Source organism: Cucumis melo, unplaced genomic scaffold, assembly GCF_025177605.1.
Source record: "Cucumis melo cultivar AY unplaced genomic scaffold, USDA_Cmelo_AY_1.0 utg001711l, whole genome shotgun sequence".
In the NCBI taxonomy this organism is placed as follows: Eukaryota; Viridiplantae; Streptophyta; class Magnoliopsida; order Cucurbitales; family Cucurbitaceae; genus Cucumis; species Cucumis melo.
In genome coordinates this window covers 1-10,000 of record NW_026124740.1, presented here as the reverse complement: position 1 = coordinate 10,000, position 10,000 = coordinate 1, and the positions used below count along the sequence as shown (strand labels likewise).

The following is a 10,000-nucleotide window of genomic DNA, read 5'->3' as shown; positions in this document are numbered from 1 at the left end:
ATTTATTAGCGAATTTTCTCTTTTTTTTCTTTCTATAGTGGAGATAGTCGCACGTAATGACAGATCACAGCCATATTATTAAAAGCTTGTGGTAAGAACGGGTTTCGTTCTAGTGCCCGAAAATAATATTCCAAAGCTTTTGTATGTTCTCCGTTCCTTGTGTGGATAAGACCTATGTTATAGAGTATATAACTTCGATCATAGGGATCGATTTCTAGTCGCATAGCTTCATAATAATTCTGTAGAGCTTCCGCATAATTTCCTTCGGATTGAGCCGACATCCGTTACGGTCGTTCGTTATTCCATTGAAAGAATCTCCGTTCCAGAACCGTACGTGAGATTTTCATCTCATACGGCTCCCCCTTTATCTGATGCGCATAATGAGATGAGAATAATACATGAAATCAAAAAACATTGAAATACTCTCATTATGAACTCATGGGACTAGCGTTTTTACAAAAAATCTCTAGCCAACCTTCCTGTAAAAGATCTTTTCTTAACATCAAGCATGGTTTACTAGATAAAAATAAAAATGGTAACTCTAACAATTTCTTTGTCCTCAACGCCTCTAAATTTCCAGGAATTAGTCACTTCAACAGTCTTCGATGGTTATACAGGTATCCAAAATACAAACGAGATGGATGTTTGTTGTCCCAACCATTTTTCTAAGTTCCGATCCCGATAAGGAAAAGGTATAATTTATAACAAAGTTTTCGTGTTGTTGATTCCTAGGTGTAGTGCTTCTTCCCCTCTGCTACCTATTTTTACTAGTGAATATTTTTACTAGTGGAGTAGGGTTGACTTAATCCATAGGTTACACCTTTCGCTTAATACTAGAATCGACAATTCTAGCATCTAAGGTTACATTAATCGGGGATACACGACAGAAGGAATTTTTTGATTTTCAAATTGCACCTCCAAGAAGCGTAGATTTATTTCAATTATTGTTTTCTTTCTATCCCGAATACTGTGTCTTTCTACTAAGACGGAGAGCGGTAAAGAAAATTGAAAAAAAAAAAAAATCAAATCGCACCATCTCTGTAATAGGTGAATGCCTCTTTTTCCCCGGAAGTTGTCGGAATTATTCGTAATAAGATATTGGCTACAATTGAAAAGGTCTTATCGATAAAATTTCCATTTATCCCACCAGATCTAGGCATCGGTAACAACCCCATTCTATAATTTCTTTTAATTACCTCTCGTGAGAAAATGATCCCACAAACAAAGGAATTGCATAGTACGAAATAACATAAAAACGGATTCATTAAAAAATCCCACTCGATATTAAAATTGTTTCTTTTTGATTTCACAGGAATCAATAAAAGAGAAGAAATATTTCAATCCGGTTAAATTTCATCCAAATGTAGTAGGATCAGAATGAAGAGAACTATTCTGATTTCAGCGAAGTTGAAGAAAAAAAGAATTTTATTTATCTGACTGGGGTAATTCTAGAAGTTTTTTGATTGAATTATGATACAAAAAAGAGCAAAAAGAATCGAATAATCATTCTATGATTCATAACTTGTGACTAGATATATGTATGGGATAAACAGTTGTTGGTGAAAAATCGAAAACTGTAAAAGTCGAATTTTTAGAAAAAAGGAATCATAGTTTAAAAAACTAAATAGAATCATGAGCTAAAAGTATCCATTAAACATAGTTAAAAAAAAATTATTTGTATAGTTAGAATTGGTTGGACGTGCCTATCAAAAAAAAAATTGAATATTAATGACTCACTATTAACTCGGTTTCTGGGCCATAATCATTCTGTAGGAGAGATGGCCGAGTGGTTGAAGGCGTAGCATTGGAACTGCTATGTAGGCTTTTGTTTACCGAGGGTTCGAATCCCTCTCTTTCCGTACTAATTCAACAATGTTACTGACCACAATGTATCAAATCAAATAACAATCGATACTATTATTCCAACGGTTAGACCTTTATGGATTCTTTATTTCGAATTTTTGTGGTACGGAAACGAAAAGACTGGAAAGAATGCACAAGAGATGAAAATCCCCCTACCGATCAATGATAGATGAATGATAGAAAAATTTCCGGATCAAAACCTTACTTTCCTTCGGTCTCTTTACTTAGACTTCGGCGAAGGGGAGGACGAAATTGTCCGAACCCTTGTTTTTTAGTTAGGTTTAAGTCTGACGAGAATAATATTCTACAACGAGCAATTCATTTATTTTTAAACTGACCCATTTACTATCTATTATTTGATTGACTAATCCTTTATATTGCAATGGCTGAAGAGTCAAATGTTTTGGCAATTCCTGAGGGGGGGATGAATCAAGATAATTTTGAATCAGTGTTCTCGATTTTTTTTCATCTTTTGCTGTAATAATATCTCGGGGTTTGCACCGATAACTTGGTATATCCACTATAGAACCATTAACTAAAATATGTCTATGATTAACTAATTGTCGGGCTTGAGGAATAGTCGAAGCCATACCCAATCGAAAAAGGATGTTATCCAAACGCATTTCAAGTAATTGTAGTAAAACTTGACCCGTTGATCCTTTGGCTTTTCCGGCGATACGAACGTATTTAAGTAATTGTCGTTCTGTAAGACCATAATGAAAACGCAATTTTTGTTTTTCTTCTAAACGAATACGATATTGAGATTTTTTACCGGAACGCGATTGGTTTTTAAGATCGTTTCCGGTTTTGGGCCTTTTACTAGTTAGTCCCGGGTAAAGCCCCCAGACGGCGTATTTTTTTGAAACGAGGCCCTCTGTAACGCGACATAAAGACTCCTTATTTTATTTTATTTAAATTTCATAAACATTTTATTTTATTTAAATTTCATAAACTTAAATGAAAACTAAATGATAAATATTATAAATGAAGTGAAATCCAGTAAAGTATTGTACTACAAAACAAAGAATAATTAGATAACTTGGATCAATATCCGGATCCTATTGTATATGTAAATGATATAAAAAAGTAAGAGTTCCTTTCTTGATTTGTTCTACAGAAATAGAACCCCTCCTTTAGTCATAAAGGTAAGTAAGTTCCTACGACATCATAGATCGGTGACCTTTGAAAAAGGGTAAGAAGTCGTTTCTTTATTTATTTGATTTATCAATTATGTCAAAAATAAAATCAATAGAGAAAAGCCGGCTATCGGAATCGAACCGATGACCATCGCATTACAAATGCGATGCTCTAACCTCTGAGCTAAGCGGGCTCACATAACAGAAATGTTACATGCATAGTAATTTACTAAATTACTGGGATCTTAGCTATTCCTAATTAATATGAATATAGAATCTAATTTCATTTCAAATAAATATTCAATATTGGAATTGTTCTATTATAGAACATAATAATTAATATAACGATTAATAGAATATAGCGATAGAAAATTTTGATCTATTTATCAAATGGATGTGTATCAATAATTAATGTGTTAATCTTAATTGCATTTAATGCAATTGAGATGATAATGAAGCGTTTCTATGTTTTCATTCTGAAAGGTGGAAGATAAGACGAACAAGGGAATCGACCGTTTAAGTATTAAATTTTTTACTAAAAAAATAATAGAAAGAGGGGCAAATATATATGTTCATATATCTATCTATATTGATATATATTGAATTGCAGATACAGAAATGATAGAATCATTTTGGATCGGAACAAATATGGGTCTCCGATAGAGAAGAGAGAGATGAAAGAAGATAGACAAGAAATCCAATAGGAGGAAACACTTTTCAATAGAGGGAATCGGTATTCTAATGACTTGAGTGGTTCCAGTATAATACAAATGAAAGAAAACGGGGAAGGACATCATAATGCGATACTAATCTTAAAAGAGGGGGATATGGCGAAATCGGTAGACGCTACGGACTTAATTAGATTGAGCCTTGGTATGGAAACCTACTAAGTGATAACTTTTCAAATTCAGAGAAACCCTGGAATTAAAAATGGGCAATCCTGAGCCAAATCCTTTTTTCCGAAAAAAAAGGGTAGGTGCAGAGACTCAATGGAAGCTGTTCTAACAAATGGAGTTGACGACGTTGCGTTAGTAAAGGAATGAATCCTTCCATCGAAACTCCAGAAACGATGAAAGATAAACGTATTACGTACTGAAATACTATATTGATTAATGACAACTCGAATCTCTATTTTTTATATTTCTATAATTTTTTATATTTATATTTTATATATATATATAAAATTATATATAAAAATGAACGAATTGTTATGAATCGATTCCAAGATCTACAAGTTGAAAAAATAATCGAATATTCATTGATCAAATCATTTACTCCATCATAGTCTGATAGATCTTTTGAAGAATTGATTAATCAGATCGAATAGAATAAAGATAGAGTCCCATTCTACATGTCAATAACGACAAAAATGAAATTTATAGTAAGAGGAAAATCCGTCGACTTTTAAAATCGTGAGGGTTCAAGTCCCTCTATCCCCAAAACCCTAAAAAGGCCCGTTGGCCTCTTTAATTATTTATCCGTTCATTAGCAATTCAGACTTTGTTATGTTTCTCATTCATTCGACTCTTTCACAAGCGTATTTGAGCGGAAATTTGATTTCTTATCACAAGGCTTGTGGTATATATTCTATATGATAGACGTACAAACGAACATCCTTGCGCAAGTAATCTGTGAAATTTGAATGATTAACTGTCTACTGTACTGAAACTTCGAAAGGCTTATCCAAGCCCTGAAATTTCGTATATCTTCAAAAAGAAGACTTTGGAATACCTTTTTTCTTATTTACAATTGACATAGACCAAAGTCATCTATTAAAATAAGGATAATGTGTCGGAAATGGCCGGGATAGCTCAGTTGGTAGAGCAGAGGACTGAAAATCCTCGTGTCACCAGTTCAAATCTGGTTCTTGGCACATCATGAATTTGTATGAGTATCTATTCTACGGATTCATTAATAATATAGATCATGAAAAATACTGATACATGATGATGTCTGGAAATCTACCCTTTAACTAAACTATATATATTTTTTACTCTATTTATAGATGTCGAAAATAGACAAGTAAAGATAAAGAGGATATTTATAGAATTAAAGGATGTATATAGATATGTAAAAGAAAAGAATTTTCTTTTGTTTCCTCTTCTTTTTTATTTGTTCATACTCTGTCTCCTGGCGTTCAATTCCTATTTTATACATATTTGAAAGTTTCAATTAGTTCCTTATAAGACCCAAAAGTCTAGTCTAGGGGAGTTGAAAGGCGGGAATGGCCAAGATTCATCTCAGATACAGTACAAATAGAATCCGATTCTCTTTTCATATTATATTTCTTCATTTCACCCTATGTGACTTTTTAAAGCACATCTATAAGTCATATGCGTGATACATAGTTCATAATGCAGAACTCATTTAGTTCATCCTATTAGCTTGTGGCTCATCCAAAATAAGTATCTTACAAATTGGATAATCTCAACCAAATCTCTAATTGTATTTTTTTTAATCAATAATAATAAGATGAATGAGACTTCAATTACTATGCTATATCTATAAGAGAACGTAAAAATGTATTTGAATATCTTGAGTTGTCGAAGTGAAGATTAGTTTCGTATTATTTAATGAGCATCTTGTATTTCATAAAAATTGGGGGCAATATAATCCTTACGTAAGGGCCATCCTACCCAACTTTCAGGCATTAAGATACGCTTTAGACGTGGATGATTATCATAAGAAATTCCCAACATATCATAAGATTCCCTTTCTGGAAAATCCGCACTTTTCCAAACCCAGAAAACAGACGGAATTTTAGGATTTATCCTTGCGGCAAATACTTTTATGCATACCTCTTCCGGTTGATCTATACCATACTCGATTCTCGTAAGATGATACACACTAGCTAACAGTCCGCCTGGTGCTACATCATAAGCACATTGGGAACGTAGATAATTGTAACCATATACATATAAAATGACTGCAATGGAATGCCATTCCTCGGGCTTTATTTGTAAAGTCTCTATTCCTTGGTAATCGAAACCCAAAGATCTATGAACCAGTCCATGTTTGACTAGCCAAGAAGACAAATTACCCTGCATCTTCTCCCCCCCCCATTTTTTTATTTTTATTTGTATAAGTATTTCCCATTTACAATGAAAAATTGATGAAGATTCACTCGTTCTTTGCTTTGTTATTCTGTACAAAAAAAGTATACGGCCTAATTTACTAATTCGTAGGAAGAGACTGCACTTTTGTATTTGAAAAAAGTTTCAGGAGGGATGATCTCTGAAGTAGATGATGGTTGATAGAGTAATCCTTGATCGTAATTTCCAGTATTAGTACTTGGGCCAACATGAAATTTGTGATTGGTAGTAAAACACCGATTTTCCTCTTGAGACTTAATTCGATCTTCATAGATTTCTCGAGATATTTTCTTACGAAGTTTTGTTATAGCATCTATAACAGCCTCGGGTTTAGGCGGACAACCCGGCAAATACACATCGACAGGAATTAACTTATCGACTCCCCGAACAGTACTATAAGAATCGGTACTGAACATCCCTCCTGTAATTGTACATGCTCCCATAGCAATAACATATTTTGGTTCAGGCATTTGCTCATATAATCTTACTAAAGAAGGAGCCATTTTCATTGTTACCGTACCCGCTGTTAAAATTAAGTCTGCCTGTCTAGGACTAGATCTTGGTACCAGTCCATAACGATCAAAGTCGAATCGTGAACCTATTAATGAAGCGAATTCAATGAAGCAACAACTGGTACCATAGAGAAGCGGCCATAAACTGGAGAGTCTTGACCAATTTGAAAGATCATTTGATGTAGTTGAAATAACTGAAGTTTGGGTTGTTCGATCAAGTAAGGGAAACTCGATGGAATTCATAACTGTCTCAATGTTTTTTTTAATTGTCTGAATATTCAAAAACTAAGACCATTCCAATGCTCCTTTTCGCCATGCATAAACTAAACCGACAATTAGGATAAGCACGAAAATTAAAGCTTCTATAAAGACGGATACCCCTAATACATCAAAACTCATTGCCCACGGATAAAGAAAAACTGTTTTCAACATCAAAAACAACAAAAACTAGAGCAAACATATAATAACGGATTCTAAATTGTACCCAAGCATCGCCCATTGGTTCTATTCCCGATTCATAACTCGAAAGTTTCTCTGGCTCTTTGCTAAGAGGGGCTAAAACTCCAGAAATTAGAAATGCCAAAATAGGAATAAGACTTGATATTATTAGAAATACCCAGAAAATATCATATTCGTAAAGCAGAAACATAAACGTACTCCTATCAATGTGGAAAATATACCGGATTAGTCGATCGGTACATGTCTCGTTTGAAGATTCATCCACTATAATCCTATTTATATAATATCTATTATATCCATAATAAATATATATTAAATATTATATATTTATATAGAGAGGATACATATAGTCGGAATTTCCATTTAGGAACTTTTAGTGATTGAAGAAGGAAAGAGAAGACGACTACTTTAGTTTTGTGCTTTACTAGATAAGGTATACCAACAGAAAAGCCTATTTGAGAATGTTTACAATGAAAGTTACCAAAGATCTTCGTTTCTCAAACTCTAGCTTGTCCACAAATAAAATACAGTAAGTCGTTCCTAGATCCATGTGATTTACTAGTGCATTCGATTTGCATTGGGTTATGGTGGAGTTTTTAACCGGTTTCATGTCATGATTTTGACTCCAAAAATTTACTAGAATTGGGTAGGTATCCCAAAGAAAAGAAGTATTACTAATTTCTTGATTTTGTATGGGAAAATAGGAAAATTTTCATATGTAATTCATCTACAAAGATAAGACATTAATGATGAACCAAATCAAGTGGCCAATTACAAACAATACAAACAATAATGAGGAAAGGAAAACGATTCTATTTTTGAATTATTAATAATATAGGGCTATACGGACTCGAACCGTAGACCTTCTCGGTAAAAACAGATCAAACTTATTATTATCAAAATGATTTGAACTGTTTCAAAGACCCAACATGCATTTTTTTGCATTGGGCTCTTTCATTAACTGTTATAAATAAGTTAGTCTACCATATTTTTTCTTGACAGAAAGAAAGGGAGATGGTTCCATGTGCTCTGATTCATTATTTTGATTCGAATCTCGGAGCACTACCAAAGTTTTTCAAAGAAGGGGTTATCCTGACGTAGGTATGCTTCTGACCTAGATCAACTTAAGTTAAATGGAATCTCTATCGTCCTGCTTCTGCTTAAAGAATAAAATATGAAACTTCATACACCTTAAAGTTGTTCATAAGATAGGACGAAAGATCATTTTTTTTGAGGTCCTGATACTCATTATGCCTAGCATTGAATAGACTGGGTATTCACCTTATCAATATCTCAAATCAATGATGGATTTTTTTAGTGCCTAAATGGGGCACTCGATTCGGACCGAACTTTTTGTCAGGCTACTGTTCTCTTGTTTTGTTCCCTAAAAGTAATAGAGTAAGACATCGATTTCTCAATAAGATCAACTTTTTTGATTACATGATGTACTTCTCTGAAAAACATTGGCGCGCGTGTAAACGAGGTGCTCTACCAACTGAGCTATAGCCCTTGTGATACATATCTTATCATGTAGATAATTTCTTGTCAAGATGAATATTCTATAATCTATTTTGTTGATTTGTTTGATTGGTATTGCTTATCAATAATATTCGATTTATAATCTATCGATGTGATAGGGCTCATTTTTTTTTCTTTGTGATGATAAATGACCTACTTAACTCAGTGGTTAGAGTATCGCTTTCATACGGCGGGAGTCATTGGTTCAAATCCAATAGTAGGTAGAACTTATTAGATACCACAGAAGCAATGGTATCTAATAAGTTTTTCTACTCAACTTTGTTCTAGTGATTTTCTATCTTTTCCATCCGACTCTATATTTATTTCATTTTTTAATTGTAATTCTTTTTTCCATGAAAATTTCATTTCACTTTATTATTTAGACGCATTAACTAGGTACGCCATTGATAGCCTCTACTCGTGTCCTAGCTCGTCTGAGAGCTAAATTTGCCTCGATTGTTTGTCTCTTGCCCTGAGCTTTCCTCAAGTTGGCTTCCGCTATTTCGAGAGTTTGCTGAGCTTCTTGTGGATCAATGTCACTAGCCTTCTCCGCATCATTTACTAAAATAGTGACCTCATTATTGCCTATTCTAGCAAAACCACCCATCAGAGCCATCGTTAACCATCCATCATTAGGAGTAAGGCGTATTTTCAAAATACCTATATCTACAGCTGTGGCAATAGGTGCGTGATCTGGTAATACACCAATTTGGCCACTATTCGTAACTAAAATGATTTCTTTCACTTCTGAATCCCAAATAATTCGATTCGGAGTCAGGACACTAAGATTTAAGGTCATTTCTTCAATTTGCTCTCCATTTCTAAGTTCGTAGCCTTCGCAGTAGCTTCATCGATGTTACCTACCAAATAAAAGGCTTGTTCGGGAAGACCATCTAATTCTCCGGAAAGGATTAATTTAAACCCTCTAATTGTTTCTGCTAGGCCAACGTATTTACCCGGGGAACCGGTAAATACTTCTGCTACGAAAAAAGGTTGTGATAAGAAACGCTCAATTTTTCGTGCTCGTGCTACGGTTAAGCGATCCTCTTCGGATAATTCGTCCAACCCAAGGATAGCTATAATGTCCTGCAGTTCTTTGTAACGTTGTAAGGTTTGTTTAACTCTTTGCGCAGTTTCATAATGTTCTTCACCAACGATTCTCGGTTGTAGCATAGTTGAGGTTGAATCTAAAGGATCTACTGCTGGATAGATACCTTTGGCAGCTAATCCTCTTGATAGTACGGTAGTAGCATCCAAATGTGCAAATGTGGTGGCAGGAGCAGGATCGGTCAAATCGTCCGCAGGTACATAAACAGCTTGAATAGAAGTTATGGACCCTTCCTTGGTAGAAGTAATTCTTTCTTGTAAGGAACCCATTTCGGTACTAAGAGTGGGTTGATAACCCACAGCCGAAGGCATT

General features: G+C 34.2%; 3 non-coding genes across 3 annotated transcripts; 2 read left to right on the top strand and 1 right to left on the bottom strand.

Annotated features, from left to right (window-relative positions):
* The first annotated feature begins 1,772 nt into the window (after positions 1–1,772).
* Positions 1,773–1,859, top strand: TRNAS-GGA (transfer RNA serine (anticodon GGA)). Its single transcript has one exon. It is a non-coding gene; the product is annotated as a tRNA-Ser (tRNA).
* Positions 1,860–3,120: 1,261 nt separating this feature from the next.
* On the bottom strand, positions 3,121–3,193 carry TRNAT-UGU (transfer RNA threonine (anticodon UGU)). Its single transcript has one exon. It is a non-coding gene; the product is annotated as a tRNA-Thr (tRNA).
* Positions 3,194–4,799: 1,606 nt separating this feature from the next.
* TRNAF-GAA (transfer RNA phenylalanine (anticodon GAA)) lies at positions 4,800–4,872 on the top strand. Its single transcript has one exon. It is a non-coding gene; the product is annotated as a tRNA-Phe (tRNA).
* The last annotated feature ends 5,128 nt before the right edge of the window (positions 4,873–10,000 follow it).